This window comes from Mustela erminea, chromosome 3 (genome assembly GCF_009829155.1).
Source record: "Mustela erminea isolate mMusErm1 chromosome 3, mMusErm1.Pri, whole genome shotgun sequence".
Taxonomy (NCBI): Eukaryota; Metazoa; Chordata; class Mammalia; order Carnivora; family Mustelidae; genus Mustela; species Mustela erminea.
Genome location: NC_045616.1, coordinates 11,236,585 through 11,244,148, shown reverse-complemented (window position 1 = coordinate 11,244,148; position 7,564 = coordinate 11,236,585). Strand labels below are relative to the sequence as shown.

Genomic DNA, 7,564 nt, shown 5'->3' with positions numbered 1-7,564 from the left:
GATTACAAAGACTTCCTAGAAGTCTTGTTTATATTTTTTTATTTTAATTTAAATATTTTATTATGTTTAATTAGCTGTCATGTTTAACAATTCACTAGTTGATATGTTTTTAAATAAAAAATATAATTAGTGGGAAAAATTAAGTGATAAATGGTACTTCAGATAATCACCCTTAATGTCCTCCCAATTTATAGCAGATAGGTTGCCCCTTTCCTACCCCAACTTCAACTCCCAAATAAGTCAATAATATACAATGTAAAATGTTTCCTTAATAATAGTAAATCTGTACCTAAGGTAAATGATTACACTAAGCACATTAAAGAGGAAATTCTGCCCTTCTCATGTCAGACTTGGTGCACAGCCAATGCATTGGAGACTTAGTGGGAGTTGCAGCCAAGGACTCAGGACCCATTGGTTAGTCATGCTGTTATATATTTCCTTTCCTAGCCCGGTAGCACCTTTAATTATTAATTCTATTTATCAGAGGTCCTCTTCTGGTGGCTCTTCCAAGACTTCCTTACAGCAGGTAAAAGGGGGAACTTTAAGACAATTTCCCTACCAAGACTCAACACCAGACACTTCCAGATGTCTAGCCTTTTACTCTTACAACATTCCCAAGCCCTAGACTCCAAAAAATAATTTCCAGAAGTTAAATAATTCAGTCAATCATTAGGACATAACCAAAGTTTTCACAACACTGACAGGAAGAATTATTGTAACTACCTTGTTATGCCTTTCATAAGTAGGTGTCTGAAAGTTATGTGGGTGTGTATGATATATTTCTCCTGACATTGCTCCTATGATTAGGTTATTCTATAAGAAGAGAGTGAAGTGAGTGAACCAATGTAATTTAGAACCCAAATCAAATGACTTCAAGTTATCTAAGGTAGATTATCTTGAGTTGGTTTGTCTTAACCAGTTAGCAGACCTTTAAAAGAGGACTTAGGCTTTTCCTTAGGGGACAGACTCTCCTGCTGGCCTTGAAAAAGTAAGTTAATGAGTTTTTTGGGTGCAAAGAAATGAATTATTTCAACAGCCCTGTGAGCTTGAAAGATGACCCTGAGCCTCAGATGTAACTGCAGATTCAGCCAACACCTGGATTCCCACTTTATGTTACCTTAAGCAGAATACCCAGGTCAACCATGCCAGAATTCCTACCTATGTATACTGGGGCTTAATCAAGAGTTGTTATTTAAGGCTGCTGAGTTTGTGCTCATTTGTTACACAGAATGAAAAGGTAATTCAGTTTCATTTCATTCAGCTTCAAAATAATAGAGTTTTAAGAAATAGTTAAAATTCAGATAGTGGTTGTTCTTCATAAAACCAGAGAATCCCCAGAATTGCACTACATTTCATATAAATATTACATGACTATTTATAGTGATGTCACATGTGACATGTGATTTATTAAAAAAAAAAAACAGATTTTAGAAGCCTAAACTGTTCTATTTGTAAAATTGATCACATTTCCTTGTACTAATTATAGTACATAAACCATATTTAGTGGAAATTAATTTAATTTAATTTAATTTAATTAGTTTAATTGATTTAGTAAGTAAATTAATTAACTAAATTAGTACAAATTTTCCACATTTCCATGTACTAATTATAGTACACAACCCCTATAATGATTAAGACATTTAAACATGAAAAGACTTTGAGGAATCACATTTAAGTCTCCCATGTGAAAGGCTGATGTCTGTAGAAAAACAAAATAAATAGGATTTCCCTAATCTTCTGATATCCTGAAGGAGGACAATGTCCATCACAAGGTAGACTCAATATGCCTAATCATCAATCTGATGCTGCTTTTCCCTATCTAGGCAAAGTTTATTAAATTTTATAATAATCTTATAAATCTATAACTTGGTATATAATTAAGTTAATTTTTCACTTTAAAAAATGATCTATCCAAGGTATGATATTGGACTCTGGAGAATGTTTTGATTGGCCAAATGTAAAACTACTACATATTTTTTTTTAAGTTTATCAGTGCCATGTATTATTATAGTATTATGTGGTGTTGTGATTGGCAAATATATGTCTGTTATTAGCTGGTACTGCATAAAACAGACTATAAATCGTGCATATTATCTTACAGCAAATATTTACTTATAGCCATACTTTGAAGTTTCCATAACAAAAGAAATACAATATTTGAACAAAAATGCATGTGGATAGTTTTTCACTTTCTAACTGTTGAGTGCTTGTCTATAAAACTATTATACAAAGATAGGTAAATAGTGGGTGCTGAATTGTACTAGTTGAATACATAAATTTCAATATAAAGCAAAGAAGATTAAAAAAAAAAAAAAGTTAATTAGGTAATTTGCTCCCCAGACTTGCTCTTCCCCAGCACCTTCATGAATGCTCTGGCTACTTCCTTGTTGTGGAGGCTGTAGATGAGGGGATTTAGCATGGGAGTAAGGATGGTATAGAAGGCTGACACCATCTTGTCCTGGGTGGGGGAAAGATCAGAAACAGGCCGTATATATATAAACATAGCTGCTCCATAGTACATTCCTACCATCATGAGGTGGGAGGAACAGGTAGCAAAAGCTTTTTGGCGACCCTTTCCAGATGCCATGTGAATGACAGTCATAGTAACATGAACATAGGAAGCAATGATTACTGCTACAGGAAAGAGAAGCATCATTACACAACAAATAAACATTAGTCTTTCAAATAATAATATATTAGTGCATGAGAGAATGAGAAGGGCAGGGACATCACAGAAAAAGTGGGGTATTTCTTGGACACCACAATATGGGAAGGACAGTGCAACTGCAATGACAATTATACCATCAAGAAACCCAACAATCCAGGAAGAAACAACCATAACAGATTCTCTGGTTCATGAGAACTGAGTATCATAATGGGTAACAAATGGCTACATAACGGTCATAGGCCATGGCAGCCAACAGGAAACATTCTGCTCCAAGCAAGGACCCATATAAGAATATCTGGGCTCCACAACCCACCAGAGAGATGGACTTCCTTCCGGACTAGTAATTGAAAGCCATCTTGGGTACAGTGGTGCAGATGTGCATGAGGTCCATGAGGGATAGTTGGCTGAGGAGAAAATATATGGGTGTGTGAAGCTGGTTGTCCAGGTAGATGAGGAGAATCATGACAGTATTACCAATGAAGGGCACTGTGAAGATGTCCAAGACCAGAGAGAAGAGGACGATGTGGATGGTGCTGCGATTGAAGATTCCCAATAAGATGAATTCTGAATTGAAGGTCTTATTCCCCCATTCCATGATAAATATATTCACTGTAGAGAATACAACATGTGAAATGGTAGAGACTGACTGGAACTATTAAGGACTTCTAGCTTAAGGCACCACACTTACATTTTTACATATGGAAAAAATATTTCTCTGAGCATATTTTTTAGTTTATAAACTAGAAATATTAAAGTTTATTGTTAACTCAATGTGATTTTAAAAAAGTAAATGTAGATTACACACATAATACGTTTCATCATTACAACATAGGTTTTCCAAGACACATATAATCTAATTTTAACAATTAGTCAACTCAAATGTGTAATGTGGATTATCACTTCAGAAATACATTAAGAGTCACAAGAAGGCTCATGAATTTCTGAGAAGTCAGTGAGATTTTCCACTGAATTTAGCATATCACCCTATGATACTAATACTAATACTAATACTATGATACTAATTTTGTCTACCAAAGTGTAGAAGACATCATGTGCTAGTGGAAAACATATGGGATTACTCAAACACCAAGTAAACACAAGACATTAAGAAATCATCAGTTAAAAGTACTTTATGTAATACTTATTACATAAGTGTACACCCATGAGATATTCTGGTATGGGTCATTCTACTGGGAAAGTAACCTAGAGTATTGTGAAAAAGCATAGATAAAGGCTCAAACACTATTTTTCTCTGTAATCTTAGATAATTAATTTCTTCAAGCCTCATTTTCCACTCTGTAAATTTAAGTATTTGTGAATATTGACATTGCAGGGTGCTATTAAGACAAATCAGATCACATTTATAATGTGAAAACATAACTTTGAATACAGTTTGTAACACATTATTTATTTATTTATTTGATTTTTTGTGTGTTCCAAGATTTATTGTTTATGCACCACACCCAGTGCTCCATGCAATACATGCCCTCCTTAATACACTTTAAAAATAAATCTTATTGAAGAAAAGAGAGATGACTCCTAGTTTATCTTTAGACTATTTTCCTTTGTATAAAATTAATCTATCTCATTTCCTTAGTGAAAATCTTGCGGGAGATTTTTTTTCACCCTATGCCACAGATTTTTTATTTTCTACCTTCACAATAATTTTTTTTTGATTCAATTGTTGTTCTCTTCAATGATCAAGGAAAATGCTTCCTTTATTTCTATTTTTGTGGGGCTTATAACCTCTGGGAATCATTTAAAGAAGTGTGCTTGATGTTTTAGTTTGAATATTTGGAAAATGATCTCTTTCCATGGTTCTGCCACATTTACTAAAAATGTACATTTTATTTGACGAAAAATGTGATTTAAAACGTGATTTTACTATTCACTGTTTTACCTGTTTTGTAAATTTTTTAACTTTAAGTGGAACTTTAATAACTTAGGGTGTGATTTAGGACTTAAAGCTTTAATGGTCTAGTCAATAGGAATGGAGAGAAGTGAAGAGACCAGTTACCTGTTTTGTATTAATGTCTAGCAAAAACAACTCTGTTAGCTTAATACCACTAACAGAGCCCTTTTACTATTTTTTTAAGATTTCACTTATTTATTTTGTTATTCATTTATTTGAGAGAAAGAGACAGAGAGTGAGGGAGAACATGAACGCAATAAGAAGGAGAAATAGGCTCCCTGCAGAACAAATGTTACCTGGAATCATGACCTGAGCCAAAGGCAGATGCTTAACCAACTGAGCCATGTAGGTGACACTAAAATGTCCCATTTAGACTTAAAATAAATGGAAAAGCCAGGAAATGATATAAATTGATAAGGAAGCAGAGGAAGAGGAACCCTCCTACACTGTTGGTGGAAATGCAAGCTGGTTCCTCCACTCTGGAAAACAGTATGTAGTTTCCTCAAAACGTTGAAAATAGAGCTACTCTAGGACCCAGCAATTGCACTACTGGGTATTTACCCCAAAGAGAAAAATTTAGTGTCCTAAAGGGGCACATGAACCACAATGTTTATAGCAGAAATGTCCACAATAGCTGGACTATTGAATGAGTGAATAATGTCCATCAACAGAAGAATGGATAAGGAAGATGTAGTTTCTGTATATCTATAACTGTATCTATATCATCTATATCTGTGTATACACAAAATGGAATATTATGCAACCTTCAACAAATAGAAATCTTGGCATTTGCAACAATGTGGAGGGAGCTAGAGGGTATTGTGCTAAGAAAAATAAGTCCATCAGAGAAGAACAATTATCATGTGATCTCACTTATATGTGGAATTTAAAGAAAAAGGCAGAGGATCATTGGGAAAGAGACAAAAAATAAAACAAGAAAAAAACAGAGGGAGAAAAACCATAAGAGATTCTTAATCTTAGGAAACAAACTAAGGGTACCTGATGTGGAGGAGTGAGGGAGAGATGGGGTAGCTGGGCAATGGACATTGGTGAAGGTATGTGCTATATGATGAGTACTGTAAATTGTGTAAGACTGATGAATCACAGACCTGTACCCCTGAAACAAGTAAAACATTACATATTAATATATATATATATAAATTATTAAAAAATAAAATATATTTAAAAATTATGAACATGTGGCATGCAAAATAAGTGAAAAATGTTGAAATTAAGATCACTGATTTTTCAATGAACTCAAATTTTTATTTATTTATTTTTTTATTTTCAGCATAACAGTATTCATTATTTTTATACCACATCCAGTGCTCCATGAAATCCGTGCCCTCTACAATACCCACCACATGGTACTCCGATTTCCCACCCCCCTGCCCCTTCAGATTGTTTTTCAGAGTCCATAGTCTCTCATGGTTCACCTCCACTTCCAATTTCCTCCAAATCCCTTCTCCTCTATATCTCCCCATGTCCTCCATGCTATTTCTTATGCTGCACAAATAAAAAGTTGGGTATTCGTCCTTTCTGAAGGACGCATAATATTCCATAGTGTATATGGACCACATCTTCCTTATCCATTTGTCTGTTGAAGGGCATCCTGGTTCTTTCCACGGTTTGGCGACTGTGGTCATTGCTGCTATAAACATTGTGGTACAGATGGCCCTTCTTTTCACTACATCTGTATCTTTGGGGATATAATATCCAGTAATGCAATGGCGGGGTCATAGGAAGTTCTATTTTTAATTTCTTGAAGAATCTCCACACTGTTCTCCAAAGTGGCTGCACCAACTTGCATTCCCACCAACAGTAGAAGAGGGTTCCCCTTTCTCCACATCCCCTCCAACACATGTTGTTTCCTGTCTTGCTAATTTTGGCCATTCTAACTGGTAGAAGGTGATATCTCAATGTTGTTTTAATTTGAATCTCCCTGATGGCTAGTGATGATGAACATTTTTTCATGTTTTTGATAGCCATTCTTAAGTCTTCATTGGAGAAGTGTCTGTTCATACCTTCTGCCCATTTTTGATATGATTTTCTGTGTTGCACGTGTTGAGTTTGAGGAGTTCTTGATAGATCCTGGATATCAACCTTTTGTCTGTATTGTCATTTGCAAATATCTTCTGTCATTCCGTGGAATGCCTCTTTGTTTTATTGACTGTTTCCTTTGCTATGCAGAAGCTTTGATTTTGATGAAGTCCCAAAAGTTCATTTTCGCTTTTGTTTCCTTTACCTTTCGAGACATATCTTGAAAGAAGTTGCTGTGGCTGATATCGAAGAGGTTACTGCCTATGTTCTCTTCTAGAATTCTGAAGGATTCCTGTCTCACATTGAGGTCTTTTATCCATTTTGGGTTTATCTTTGTGTACAGTGTAAGAGAATGGTCGAGTTTCATTCTTCTACATATAGCTGCCCAGTTTTCCCAGCACCATTTATTGAAGAGACTGTCTTTTATCCACTGTGTATTTTTTCCCGTTTTGTCAAAGATTATTTGACTATAGAGTTGAGGGTCCATATCTTGGATCTCTACTCTGTTCCACTGGTCAATGTGTCTGTTTATGCAAGTACCATGCTGTCTTGGTGATCATAGCTTTGTAGTAAAGCTTGACATCAGGTAATGTGATGCCCCCCCCGTTTATTTATGTTTTTCAACATTTCCTTAGTGATTCGGGGTCTCTTCTGATTCCATACAAATTTTAGGATTATTTCCTCCAGCTCTTTGAAAAATACGGGTGGAATTTTGATTGGAATGGCATTAAAAGTATAGATTGCTCTAGGCACTATAGACATTTTAACAATGTTTATTCTTCTGATCCAAGAGCATGGAATGGGCTTCCATCTTTTTGTTTCTTCTTCAATTTCTTTCATGAGTGTTCTGTAATTCCTCGAGTACAGATCCTTTACCACTTTGGTTAGGTTTATCCCCAGGTATCTTATGGTTCTTGGTGCTATAGTAAATAGAACTGATTCTC

The 7,564-nt window shown here is 35.0% G+C and overlaps 1 pseudogene; it reads right to left on the bottom strand.

Annotated features, from left to right (window-relative positions):
• Positions 1-2,320: 2,320 nt before the first annotated feature.
• Positions 2,321-3,263, bottom strand: LOC116585810 (annotated as a pseudogene).
• Between the last annotated feature and the right edge of the window lie 4,301 nt (positions 3,264-7,564).